The 14124-nt window shown below is 35.1% G+C and overlaps 2 pseudogenes; one reads left to right on the top strand and one right to left on the bottom strand.

The window, feature by feature from the left end:
- Nucleotides 1-489: 489 nt before the first annotated feature.
- Nucleotides 490-956, bottom strand: LOC105305913 (annotated as a pseudogene).
- Nucleotides 957-9946: 8990 nt separating this feature from the next.
- LOC111731854 lies at nt 9947-10065 on the top strand (annotated as a pseudogene).
- The last annotated feature ends 4059 nt before the right edge of the window (nt 10066-14124 follow it).

The raw sequence follows: 14124 nt of genomic DNA, 5'->3' as shown, positions 1-14124 counted from the left end.
ATTATATTCATAAGTACATGTTTAAATATATGATGGTTTCAACCTCACCTCCTAAAAATTCTCATCGATCTCTGACCTGTGCCCTTCCAACATTGCCTTTCTGAGAATTCAACTTCCTGTGGAGCTTTGCTACTTTGGTAATTAAGTCCTGGGCCTGATCCTTCCTTTTTCTGCCCCATGGCTGCAGAAAGACAGCCCCTTTTTATGCTGCAAAAGAGACCATCTGGTGTATAAATTTAGCTTTTAGTCACTAATTAATCTATTTTGGTATTGCATTGCCTTTATCTAATATGATGGTCCCCAACAACAGCTATCTAATCCCAAGTCCTTAAAATCACTACCTCCCCGAATAGCTCAAATGCCTGAGATATTGCAGACACATCTGCATTCTACTCCAATGTCCTATAGGAGTTTACTCTGGGTGTAATTTTTTTTTTTTTTTTTAGAAAAGCACTTGTGAGTATTTAATGAACTTCTCTCCAAGTGGTTTCAAGCTACTAGGACACAGCCCTCCCCCCAACAACATTCTTAATCTTCTCCTCAGCTCTTCTGAAGAATTTGGCCTTCACGATTACAGGCTGCTTTGGGAGCTTTCCCTTCCCCAGAACTTTGTAGTATAGCCTGACCACACCACACCAGTGATAGAAGCAGCTCCTGTCTTGTTTTTGGCAGCATTTACCCATGTCTGCTCACTGACCAAGGTCCACAGTTTATCAAGGTTGATGGCTGGCCAGAAGCTCTAGTTCCTCTTTAAGTGGTAATGTGTCATATCAACTTTCCCAAAGTAACCTGGGCGATATTTGTCAAAGTTGACCCTGTGGTGATGCATGCCACCAGCATTACCTCAGCCTCCCGGGTGCTTCTGGTGCTTGCTGATATGACTGTGGCCATGGCTCATGTGGCCCCGAAGTTTCCGGTTCTTCTTCAGTCTGGACGGCATGTTCGCTGCCTAGACGAAAGAGCTCCATGGTTGTAAATTTTGACAACTGTACAACCACAGGGTGCCAGGGACTTTTCACACTCTGCCTTTGACCATTGTTGAAGTCTGTATTTGCAGGCAGCCTGCAGATGATCAATCTTTATAGTATTTTATAATCTGCTATCTGTGACCACTTCCTATATAAACTGTCATAGGCCAGGATTCTGGAAAACCAGACTCTGAGTCTCTGAGATTTTCATGCAGGAGGCTTACTGGAAAATGTTCTTGTACCAAACTACCTGTGAGGGAACAAGGGAAGCAAAATTACATAGAGGAAGAGTCTGAACTACAGTACAGTTGTTTCACCAACCTTAGCTAATCCAGTGGAGGAGTCTTAAAGCTGGGGTGGCCTTTCAGAGGTGCCCTACCTTAAGGCAAAGAAACTGTGTCTCTATGCACAAGCATCAGCCAATCATGAAATATAACTTTGGTTGACGCAGCATACTCTGGCCAAGAGTAAGTTCCCGAGAGGGCACAGTTGTGACCTATGAGTAGCCAACACTCCAGGCAGATGGTGAAATAGTGATTCTTTCCTGAAAGAGCATCTGGGTAGCATTGCATAGTATCCAATGCATCTGCAAAATACAAAGAAACCTACAATTGAATTAACACAAATAATTTTAAGTAAAAAATCAATTCATAGAAAAGGAAATTCAAATGGAAAAAATATGAAAAGATGCTCAGGTTTAGGAAAAGTTAAAAAAATTCAAATTAGAACAACATATTATTTTTATTCATCAGATAATGTATATTTTTTAAAGATTGATAATAGTGGTGATGATAACACAGAGAAGTAGGTATTTTACATATTGCTAATGGAAATGTGTCTGAACATAACTGAACAAGTTATACAGTATTTAATAGCATTAAAATGTAAAACAAGATGCCTATTTCCTCCAAATTAATTTATAGATTTAATGGAATCCCAATGAAAACTCAAAAAATGTTGTTTGTGTAAATTGACAAACTAATTATAAAATGCTTATAGAAATGCAAAAGGTCAAAAATCACTAAGACAATTTTGAGGAAGAAAAAATTTGGAAGCTTTTGTTACCAATATCAATATTTATTATAAAGAGACAAGAATTGAGATAAGATGGCAATAGATAAAAAAAATAGAATAAAAAGCCAAGAAACAGATTATCCAGATCACCATATATATGGCCACCCAATTTATAACAAAGGTGCTGGCCACTGAAATGTAATAAAACTGGGTAGACTTTTCAACAAATAATGCTGTGTCAATTAATTAGATTTCCATATTTTAAAAAAATAAGTCTTGATCTTTAGCTCATACTATATTTAAAAAATGAACTCCAAATGGAAGACAAACTTAAATATTAAAGGCAAACAATAAAGTTTCTGAAATAGCACTGCCCAGTAGAACTTTCTGAGACTGTGAAAATATTCACTCTCTCTCTCTGTGCCATCTAACACAGTAATCACCTGTGATTACTGAGCACTTGAAACTTGGCTAGCATGATAGTGAAACTAAATTTTTAGTTTTATTTAAATTTAAATAGCCACATGTGTCCCCATATTGGACTTTGCAATTATAAAAAATAACATAGAAGAATATCTGTGATGACTATTTGATGAATTAACTTGACTAAATTGAACTACAATTCCAAGGGAGATTCTCTAGCAGATTTGGAGAATGGAAATGAGGCAGCAGTCATTTTGTAGCACACACAGGCCTAACTTGGGTGCTGCAAAAAAGGGATTTTGCAAATGTGATTCAAGTTCACAATCAATTGGCTTTACGTTAATCAAAAGGGACATTATCTTTCTGGGCATGGTTTAATCAGTTGGGACTTTAATAATGTATGTAAGACTTTCCCTGAGCTTAGAGACTCCAAACAACACCTAGATCTGCAATTGCTCTCCCATCACTTATCCTAACTGCTGCCTGTGGACAATAAACTTTTACCCAAGCTATGCTGTTCCAGCCTACTGGTGGTCTTCCCATCTTGCCTGCCTGCTTGTGGACAAGCTTCAGCCCATACCTGTGGAATGTCAGCCTGCTCATGACCTTGCCTTCCTGTTTGCCTGTCCTACAGATTTTGGCATGCTTAGCTAGCCCCCACGAAGTGCACTAACAATAAAGGAAATGGTTGGCCAATTGTACTCCACCGAAATTAAGAACTCCACTTTACCAAAAGACTGTAATAAGACAGTGAAGAAGCAAGACCCAGATTGGGAGAAGATATTAAAGATTTATTTTTTCATGTCCAGAATATATATTTTAAAAATGTCTACAAAGCAAGAAGAAACAGACAACACATTTTTTTTAATGAACAAATGACAGTATCTAAATAGCCAATGAAAAGGTATTCATCTTCATTAGTTATCAGACAAATAAAATTAGAATTACATTGAGATATACGTCAAACAGAATGGCTGAAATTAAAACAATGAGAATAGTAAGGTTTAAATGTCTTCCAATGTGTCGATCAAGACATGGAGTGACTGGAACAAACATATGTTACTAAAAAGAGTATAAATTGATATATTTACTTTGAAGATCAGAGCAGAAGTGTGTGTGTGTGTGTGTGTGTGTCTGATTTATCAAGTCTTTTCACCTATAATTAGTTCTTTTTCTGTCCTGATAAGAAATTTTGCCTACTCCAAGGTCATAACTATATTCTTCTATGCATCCTCTTAAAGATTTATATTTTAAGCTTTAATATTTAGGTTTATGATTCAAACCAATTAATTTTTATATGTGTGCAGTAGGGGGTCAAGAATCATTTTTTTTTCATGGAAATATTTAGTTGCTCTAGACCCACTCATTTTAGTTGCTTATTAAAGAGATGTCAGTTTCCTCTATAGATTGCATTAGCATCTTTAGTTTTTTATATCTTAATCTAGAGGAAAAAAAAACTTACATGAAAAGTTACATAAGATTAACCCATTTTTTTTGTAAAAGAACAAAAATGTTTGAATGGTTTAATATGAGAATCTAGAAAAGTACAGAAGTTACACATCAAATATTTTACATCGGTTACCTTGAACAGGGGTAGAGATCAAAGAGATGGAGGGACAGATTATGAACTATTTATTTTTATGTCTCTTTATTATTTGACTTATTGTTAGATAATATCTCTTTACTCCTGTAACTTACAAAGGTGTTGATAAAATAATAAAGCCAGAAGAAGCATCAGAAGCAGAACAAGGGATGTAATCCTCTTTTGAAATTTCTCTTCTGGGCCCTAATATTTTCTACCTTGCATCAAAGGTATTTGTGTTTTGTCCTGGTTACTGCTCCTAAAGAACTTGTCATGAACTAGTGGGACCACATTATACTCATCTTTGCAAGCCCAGTACAGCCCTTTCCAATGGCATAGGAGGCTGTAATCAGATAAAAGATAATGTGCAAAGCAGGGGTTTCTCCTCAGTCTAGCTCCTTAGGTGACATTTGTGAGTTAATTCTTTTATGGTAAATAATTAGTTTCTTTGCATGAATGTTAGATCATTATTTGGCTCTTTCATTTAAAAATCTCATTATTAATAGGAATACAAACTTTTTAAACTAGATACATAATAAGATGAGTTCAAAAGGCTAGCTTTGAAAACTAACTCAGCAATTAACATCAACTGTTCTTCTTACATTCTCAAAGCCATTCTGAGGATTCATCTGTTTCTCTCCTTTAATTTTTTAAAAATTTTATTATTAATTTTAAGTATACAGTACATTGGTTAGACATTTATATAGTTTATAAAACAATCTCCCTGATTGCTCTTTCTCTCCCCTGGCTCTACATATAGCCATTACATTTTTTATATAACTAATAATCTGAAGGGCATGTTCCTGGTATTCAGAAGCATGCCTCAGTTGTGCTAATGTGCAGCAAAGTGACCTTGAGTGAGAAAACAATTTTCGCCCAATTGTTTTTCAGCCAATTATCTCCAAAGGTACAGAGAAGGAATATTTACTATGCTCTCCTCTCTCACAAGGGAATAACATTGAACAATTAATTTTATTTCCCTAGGAGAGATTATAAGCCTTTGCACAATATATTATGAATGGGCAAGATGTTGTTGATATGATTTCAATATATCTGAATTTTTAGGTAGCCCTGAGGGGAACACCAAATACTGTTTAGTTGTCTATAATATATTCTTAGAAAACATGAAACTCCTAGAATGAGGACTTAAGTATTGACTTGGGAGCCTTTTTTTTTAATACATATGGACTTTTTACATATGCAGTAAAGAAGTTACACTAATAAGCACTTAACCAAATGGTATCTGGGGCCCCAAAGAAGATATACAAGTTTGTCAATAAATTGGTCTAATGAATTAAAAGTTTTCAGAGCAATAAAATCCAATACCTATAATGCTATGCTTTTGTCTTATAATTTCCATCAACACTTAGGGATACGAGAAAGCAGGAAAAAGTTGAAAATTCACAGCCTGGTAAAAATTGTTTGGGATTAAGAGAAAATTTGAAAATCTATTTACAGAGCCATAGTCAAGTCCTCCAACAGTTGGCTTAGATCATGGAAGGTCTTAAATGTCTTGCTTTGCAGTCAGTCATGAGTCTGTATAATGGTGTCATATGATCAGATATGTGTTTTAAAAGATGAATTAATAAGAAAAATAGCACATAGATAGCTCTACATATGCCCCAAAGGAATTTGATTAAATTCAATATCTCATACTGGTAGAGCTTTTAGTGAAAAAAGAATAAAATAATTATAGGAACACTTATAGTGCATTTACATGGTACCAGGTATCATTCTATACATTTCACATATTTTTAAAATTCATAAAATATTTAATCCTCACAACAAACTCCATGGTAAAAATATTATACTGTACTTCTATAGAGCAGATGCTTTACTAAATCCAGAAGAGAGGGTTCAGGGAGGAAGTAGACGAGGTTAGAAATAAAAGCAAAGATTATATCATTGAAGTTTTTGAATGTTTTGCTACAGAATTACATATCATCTCATGCAGGTAAGATGAGTCTAAACATGGTGTAAGAAAAATGTTCAGACAAGTATTTAGGAAAAATGAATCTAAGAAAGGAGAAATATCATATGAACATCATTACAGATTCTACAAAGGCATTTGATAAAATCTAATCTCTAATGTTGATAAAATTCTTAAATCAGAATAGATTAATAATGGCACTTATATAACATTAAATATCATGATTTTTATTATATATGTGTTGTATAACTATCATATTGTATTTATGTTATACTATATTGATTTTATATAATTAAGCATTTATAGTAATTATTATGAACCAAGCACTGCTCAAATTTTTTTTATATCTTTAACATATTTTAATGAATTTAACCTTGACAAAACCTTGTGAAGTAGTTTTATTATTGCCATTGTATTCAGATGAGGAAATTGCCTAAGTATGTAAGTAACCAGAATTCGAACCAGAATAATTCCTTACATGATCTACATCTCAAATCAAAGACCAACATCATGTTAACAGTGAGAAATTCAAAAATTCCCATTAAAACAAGGACAAGGCAAAGATATCTATTATCGCTAGAAATATTTATGTCCCATAACTACTAATCAGTGGAAATAAATAAGAAAAAGGATTCAGAAGAATAAATAATGGAGACGAAAAGGTTAACATTTTCCTCACAATTTTATAAATGTAATTTTTGAAAGCTTAAGCAAAATCAGTAAGGAGACTATTCATAAAATTAATATTCAAAAAATATTAACTATTATTACACAAATAAAAATCACTCATAAAATCCAAAACATGAATGGTCTTTAGGCAAACAATGCCAGGGACACAGAGTTGAACAAGTTAGATTTATTGTTCATTGCCATGAGAGAGAATGCATGCCATAAAAGATCATCTCAGTAAAAGGGTATTAGAAAGAACTCGTTACAGGATTTGGTCTTGTGTCTGGTGCTTTAGAGGAGAGTTCAAACGGGACTTTGTTCTGGATTGCATACTGTCAGGAAATGGAAGTAATTTTGTGACTGAGTATCTTAATAAATCCTCTCTAGCAAGAGAGAAGATTAGAATGAGGCCAAAGTTCTAACTCGCAAAGAAACAGTAGTCACTCACGTGAGCTGGGAGAAGGGTCATTTTTGTGGTTTGGAAGAGTTCATGTTTTTGCCTTTATTTAGACATGATTTCAGAATGGTCTCACTTTTGTCTCGATCCAATAGGGTTGCAGAGTGACCTTGTCTGATATTGATATTCTACAATTTTTTTTTTTTAAATTCAACAGAAAAGAGCCAGGTCACTTCTAAAATGTCAGGAGCTGCTTTTCTCTTTCTCAAAAGGAATAAAAGATCTCACATTATATGAGTTAAAAGAGTTGAGAATAAATTTAACAAGGAGGGGGATATAATTGAGAAGGGGCTTACACAGGGTTTCTGACAATGTTGTTTTTCGACTTGATTGGTAGTTACATGTCTATGTTATAATAATTTAAGTTATATATTTATGGTTTTTGCACTTTTCTCTATGTGTATTTTATTTCAGAATATTTACTTTAACAATATATTTATTCAATTTAAATTTATCAAAATTAAATTAATTTATTTAAAAATGTTTTTTCTCAGAAAAAATCTATGGCTTATAAATTGTAAATAAATAAGTAGAACACAGCTCTTATTAGTCAGTGTTCTCCAGAGAAACAAAACCAATAAGATGTCTATATCTATATCTATATCTATATCTATATCTATATCTATACTTATATTACCTATATCTATCTATATCTATACCTAGGTATAGATATAGATAGATATAGATAGATATAGATATAGATATAGATAGATATAGGTAATATAGGTAACCTAGGTATAGGTAATATAGGTAACCTAGGTATAGATATAGATATATAAGAAAAGATTTATTATAGAAATTGGCTCACATGGTTATGTAGGCTGACAAGGCCCACAATCAGCTGTGTGCAAGCTAGAGAACCAAGAAAGCCCATGGTATAATTCAGTCTGAGTCCAGAAGCTTGAGAAGCAGGAACTCTATGTCTGAGAGAAAGAAAATTAGCCCTTTTTTTTTTTTGCCTTTTTGTTCCATTGGGTCCTTAATGAATTGGATGACGCTCACCCACATTACTAAGGGTGGATCTCTTTATTCAGTCAACTGAATCAAATGCTAATCTCTTCTAGAAACATCTTTACAGACACATCTTGAAATAGTGTTTTAACAGCTATATGAATATCCTTTATCTCAGTTGACACATAAAATTAACCATTACACAGCCTAGGAAGAGATGACCTAGGAATAAATCTTCAGAAAATCCAATATTTAATTTTTGTATGGAGCAGCATGAATCTACAAAGGAGACAGAGAATAAGTGGTCACAGAAATATGCGAAAACTGGCAGTATTATTTCATGAATCCTGTGGTAGATTGAATGAGTACCCTTAAAGATGCTCATGTCCTAATCCCTGGAACCTGTAAATGTTACCTGAAAAAAATATACAACTTTGCATGTGTGTTTAAATTAAGGATCTTGAGATGAGAGATTAGCTGGATTATCTGACGGATGCTAAATGTAATCACAAGTGTCCTTACAGAGTGGCAAGAGAAATTTTTACTATAGAATAAGAAGGCTGTGTGCCAACAGAAGCAAGATACTGCATGGTTGGCTTTGAAGACAGAGAAAGAGACCATGAACTAAGGAATGCAGGCAGCCTCCAGAAACAAGCAAGCAAGCAAATAAACAAACAAACAAACAAATAAAGACAAGGAAACAGATTATCCCCTAGAGTCAACACCTTGATTTTGGTCCAGTGAAACTGATTTTGGACTGATGACCTTCAGGAGTATAAGAGAATAAATGTGTGGTGTTTGTTTTAAACCACCAAGTTGGTGGTCATTTGTTACTGTGGCAATAGAAAACTCATACAGAGCCCAATAAGAGTTTCTTAAAGGAACATGGAGCCAACAGTGCTACATGCCACTGAGATGACAAGTCTGAAATATGTTGCGTTTAGAAATGTGGAGAGCCTATTTAGTTGAGTGATAGCACCCAAAGCCAGATGGAAGTGGATGGAGAAAGTAATGAGAAGTGGGGAAACCGCTCCTATATTCTAGAATCACCAATGAAAAGAAATGAGCAATTGAGGTGGTAAGGAGAGTTATTCTACATTCCCAACACTCTACACTATTAGAAAAAAAAGCACATGTCTTTAGCTTAAAAATAATGAAAAATATTTAGTTTTAAATGGCTTAAGTATAAAAGAAATATCACTAAAATAGCACAATGAAGGATAAATGTGATAGGAAAATTTTGAACGCAGGAAGATCAAATAGGAGGTTATAACAGTAGTCCAAGTGAGCAATTATGACTTTAATTGAGGTAATATCATTGATGGTAGAAAGAAAAGATAAATATGAGAGACATTAAAGATGAGGAATCAATGGTACTTGATCACTAGTAATGTCAGTAGGTGTGAAAAGAAGTGAGGTATCGTATTTTCTTTCTTGAGTGGTTAATTAGGAAGGAGTAAGTGTTATCTCTATAGAAAACACAGGAACCAGACAGTCTGCATTATTCATTCTTATTTCCTTTGTTGATCCTTATTTCCCCATCAAGTTATAAACTTATGAAGGCAGAGATGTTTAATTTGCATTTTTTTTACCAATGTTTGCTCCAAATCATGAACCAGGATGTGCAGACAAACCTCCCTTTTTGACCCAAGCATTTACTCAACAGAAATTTCTGTATACTCCATCCTGTGCTAGATATTGTAGAGGGAGTAGGATTAAATGAATAATTATATTTGTGGAATCAAGGTACAACAAGTGCTGCTGTGAGAAATCTTGGTACTTCAGAAGCATAAGGTAGTGAGAAAGGAGACAAAACTTAGACTGGTATGTCTGGGAAAGTTACAGAGGCTTGCCCTAGCAAGGAAGGCTAGAGAGAAAAATCCATTGTCTTAAATTTGTAACATGTTCCGGCATTCTAACCTTGGAGACAAAGTTTTAAAATTGGTAAAGAAGTCTACAGCCATACTACCCTGAACAAGTGCGATCCCATCTGATCTCAGAAGCTAAGCAGGGTCAGGCCTGGTTAGTACTTATATGGGAGACCATCTAGGAAGACCAGGTGCTATAGGCATAAAAAACTAAAAAATAAGGGATTATAAACTGACGAGATCCTTGCAATCTGTGAGGTCAACCAAGGGTTGCCTCACCTAAAACATAAAAAAATAAATAAATAAAAATAAAATTGGTAAAGAAGGCACCTAAAAATGGTGTAGATGATAGAGGCTTTGTTTATGACCACATCAAAGTTGGGATGGAAACAGGGAGCAAACAGCAGGCAAAGTCACCTGGGATCTAGATGAACAGAAGCACTACAACTAGGGAGAGAAATAATTAATAAATCTGTAATTGTAGAAGATAGGAGGGGACGAAGACACGAGGCTGCGAGGTCCAAGTGGCTGAGTGGGACAGAGGCTGTGGCAGCGGCAGCTGGCAGTTTCAGATACCTCTTAAAGAGGCCGTGTCCACAACCCAATTTTCGCAGTGACAGACTTGCTCGCTCTGAGCACCAGTTCCAGGTGGGTTGATTGGAGGGCATCAGAGACTTACAGGGAGACACTGAGTTGTCAGAGCAAGGGCCGGAGGCAAGGCTTTCTCCCAGGCAGAAGTTCCAGTGATATCTATCGTTCCTCTGTTGAGTCCTCCCCTTCCCAGTGTGCAGATGCAGAGCCGACATAGCTGAGACATCATCAAACTGGATAACAGAGGTCACTCTGCCCAGAGAATTCCCTGAAACTCTGCCTCCCCCAACTCACGGCCCCAACCAAGCCACATCCAGTTGTATCTTAGGTGACTCTAGTGCTCTTTATTGAGCCAACTCCAAGACCCACATTTATGGCAGCTGGCCTTGGTTTCTGGGATGGCTTCTTGAGGCAACTATAAGCACAGCATGCATGGATTACTTGCTGAATCTAAACAGGTGGCCTTGGAGGGGCACAGACTGGGACTAAACTTAGCCTGCAGCTGAACCCCTTTCAGGACTGTACCACTGGACATCTACTACACAAATCCACACTAATAAGACCAGAAGACTTAAGAGCTTTGCTTAATTCATAGAAACAAACACAGAAAGGCAGCCAAAATGGAAAGACAAAGAAGCAGAAACCATATGAGAGAACAGAACAGAGATCCAGGAATAAATGAGTCAAGTAATCAAAACACTGGTTATAAAGATGTTCAATGAACTTAGGTGATATGTAGATGAATTCAGTGAGAACGTTAACAAAGAGATAAAAAAATATATAAAAATGGAAATGTAAATTATAAAGGGGAACCAGTCAGAAATGAAGAACACATTATCTGAGATGAAGAGTGTATTAGAGAGAATCAACAGAGTGGATAAAGCAGAGGATCGACCCATCGATATAGAGGGTGGGGAAGCCAAGGACTCTCAATCAGAATGGCAAGAAAAAAGAGGTCAAGACTATAATAATAATCTAAGGAGCCTATGGGACACAATTAAATGTAAAAATATCTGTGTTATAAGGGCACTTGAAGGAAAACAAAAAGTCGAAGAGTTAGTAGAAGAAATAATGATGGAAAACTTCCTTAACCTGGTGAAGGAACCAGACATACAACCCTAGGAAGCTCAGAGAGTCCCCCAAAAAAGATGAACCCAAAGAGGCCCACACCAAAATACATCATAATTAAAATGCCAAATTTAAATGAAAAGAGATAATCTTAAAAGCAGCAAGAGAAAAGCACTTAGTTACCTACATGGGAGGACCCATAAAACTAGTAGCTGATTTCTCAAAAGAAACTTTACACGACAGAAGGGCTTAGCACAAAATATTTAAAGTGATGGAAACCCAGAATCTACAACCAAGAATACTTTATCCAGCAAAGCTATCACTTAGAGTTGAAGGACAGATAAAGAGCTCCCAGACAACAATAAGCTAAAGAATTCAACAACACTAAGCCAGTATTACAGGAAATGTTGGAGGGGCTTCTTCAAGTAGAAAAAAATGTGTATCAAAAGCATCAATAAAGAATGGTAATAACTATATTTCTTTTAACAAGTACCTCAAATGGAAAATAATTAAGTGCTCAAACCAAATGATAGGGTTACTGAATGGATAAGAAAATAAGAATCCTACATAAGTTGCCTAAAAGAGACTCACTTTAGATTAAAACACACACATTAAAAGGAAGGGGATAGAAAAAGATATTGCCTTGATAGACTTAGAGGGTATTGTACTAAATGAAATTAGATAGAGAAAGACAAATATCACAAGATTTCACATACATGTGAAAAAACAAACAAACAAACAAACAACAACAACAACAAATGGAAACAAGCTCATAGATACAGAGAATATTTTGAGGGAACTAGATGAGAGAAGGGTTGGGGGGAAGGTGAAAAAGGTCAAAGGGATTAAGAAGTACAAATAGATAGTTACAAAATAGACATGGAGATATAAAGTGTAGCATAAGGAAAATAGTTAATAATGTTGTAATAAATATGTAGAAGGGAAGAGGAGTACTACATTTAGTGGGGTGATCATCTTGTGAGTTATATAATCTCTAATCACTATGGTGTACAACTGAAACTAGTGCATTATTTTATGCCAAATATAATTGAAAAAAACTCATTGAATTGTGCAATGTATATATAAGCAACTAATTGTCTATTATATTGCAATAAAGCTGGAAAAAAAAGACATAGTAAAATTAATAAGGTCCTTGGGTAAGTCCACGTTGGAAGTCTGATGATGGGAATGAGTTGGCTATAAGTTGATAACATCATTTCAGAACACTGTTCATTCAAAGGCAGAGCTTAAGTAGTGGTGTAGAATACAGGGAATGAGAAATTTCAGAGAAATGTGTGACAAGAATTTAACAGGACCTTAACCCAGTTAAATGGTAGGGTTTTTTAAATTATTTATTTGTTTGTTTGTTTGTTTTTTAATCATGTATACTTCGCTTTTAGCAATATGCCCAGCACAGAGTAAAAATCAATAATTTTTGTATTGAATTACTGGATATAAATTACATGTGATGATTTTCTTTTGAAATTCAGAAAGTATCCACCATAATTGATTTTATCTACCCCTAATTCCTCTTAGGCTATTCAAGGGTATAATGCCAACTGTTCAGTCTCAGACCAAAGTGGTAATGATGATGGGAGAGAGAAAAAAACAGAAATGGTTGTTAAAGGCCTCTTCTTAGTGTTCACAGCTACAGAGAATAGAAAGCTATTGACAGCTATTAAAGGACTTCACACTTCATTGGAAAACCATAAAAAAACAATTACCAGGTCTTTGGCACAAATTTTTCAAAAGGAGCTTCAAAACATCTCTCATAGAATTGCTAAGACAGGCATAAAACTAGAAACACATTGTCTGCTTTTTTTTTTTTTTTTTTGCCTTTATACTTGGATTTTGACAGTAAGACTCCAAAGGGCTAGGTAAAGTGAGGGAGAATTGAGGCAAGGGTGTTAATTCCGGAACAGATTTTCCTAGGATTCATCAAAAGATAGAAACTTAAAATTAGTGCCCCCCGCAATAAAAAAGATAGACAGTCAATAAATAGAGCTACTATGATAAGTAATGCTTGATGAAGACGAGAATATTGAACACAAACATGGGACAGGATTAACAGAGGTAAGGACCTCACTATAGACATGAATTTATAGGAAACTCCCATGTTCCATGTTCAGTGAGTAAAACAACCTCCATGCAACAAGTTGAGTATGTTGTTTCCTCATAGATTAGATCCATAGGATTGGGTAAAATCAGTAGAAACTTGGATCAGGTGCCTGAGATGACTCAATTTTTCCCTCAATCAATAACTATATTGCAAATGCGGACTTATGGTTAACATAAAAATACATGTTTTGGTAAATAAGTTTTGCATAAAAATTCCAATTTAAATATCTTCTTACTATTCCTTGTGCATATATCAGCTGGAATTTAGTTTTTAATCATAGCTAATGAAAGCCCATGTGAATGCACACATGCTGTGTATGCTGGTCTTCCCTACCTGTGGATTAATGAGAAGGTTTATTTCAGGTTAATCAGATAGGGTGAGGGAGATGAACAAGGTTTCTCAGCAGAAAACTCAGCAAAATCCCAGGAAGCTGAAGGGAAAAAAGCAGTGAAATACGGAAAGGTAGTTTCCTAATTTTCCTTCA

This window comes from Pteropus vampyrus, unplaced genomic scaffold (assembly GCF_000151845.1).
Source record: "Pteropus vampyrus isolate Shadow unplaced genomic scaffold, Pvam_2.0 Scaffold404, whole genome shotgun sequence".
Lineage (NCBI taxonomy): Eukaryota > Metazoa > Chordata > Mammalia > Chiroptera > Pteropodidae > Pteropus > Pteropus vampyrus.
The sequence above is the reverse complement of the archived record's forward strand: the minus strand, read 5'-3'. Positions and strand labels throughout refer to the sequence as shown.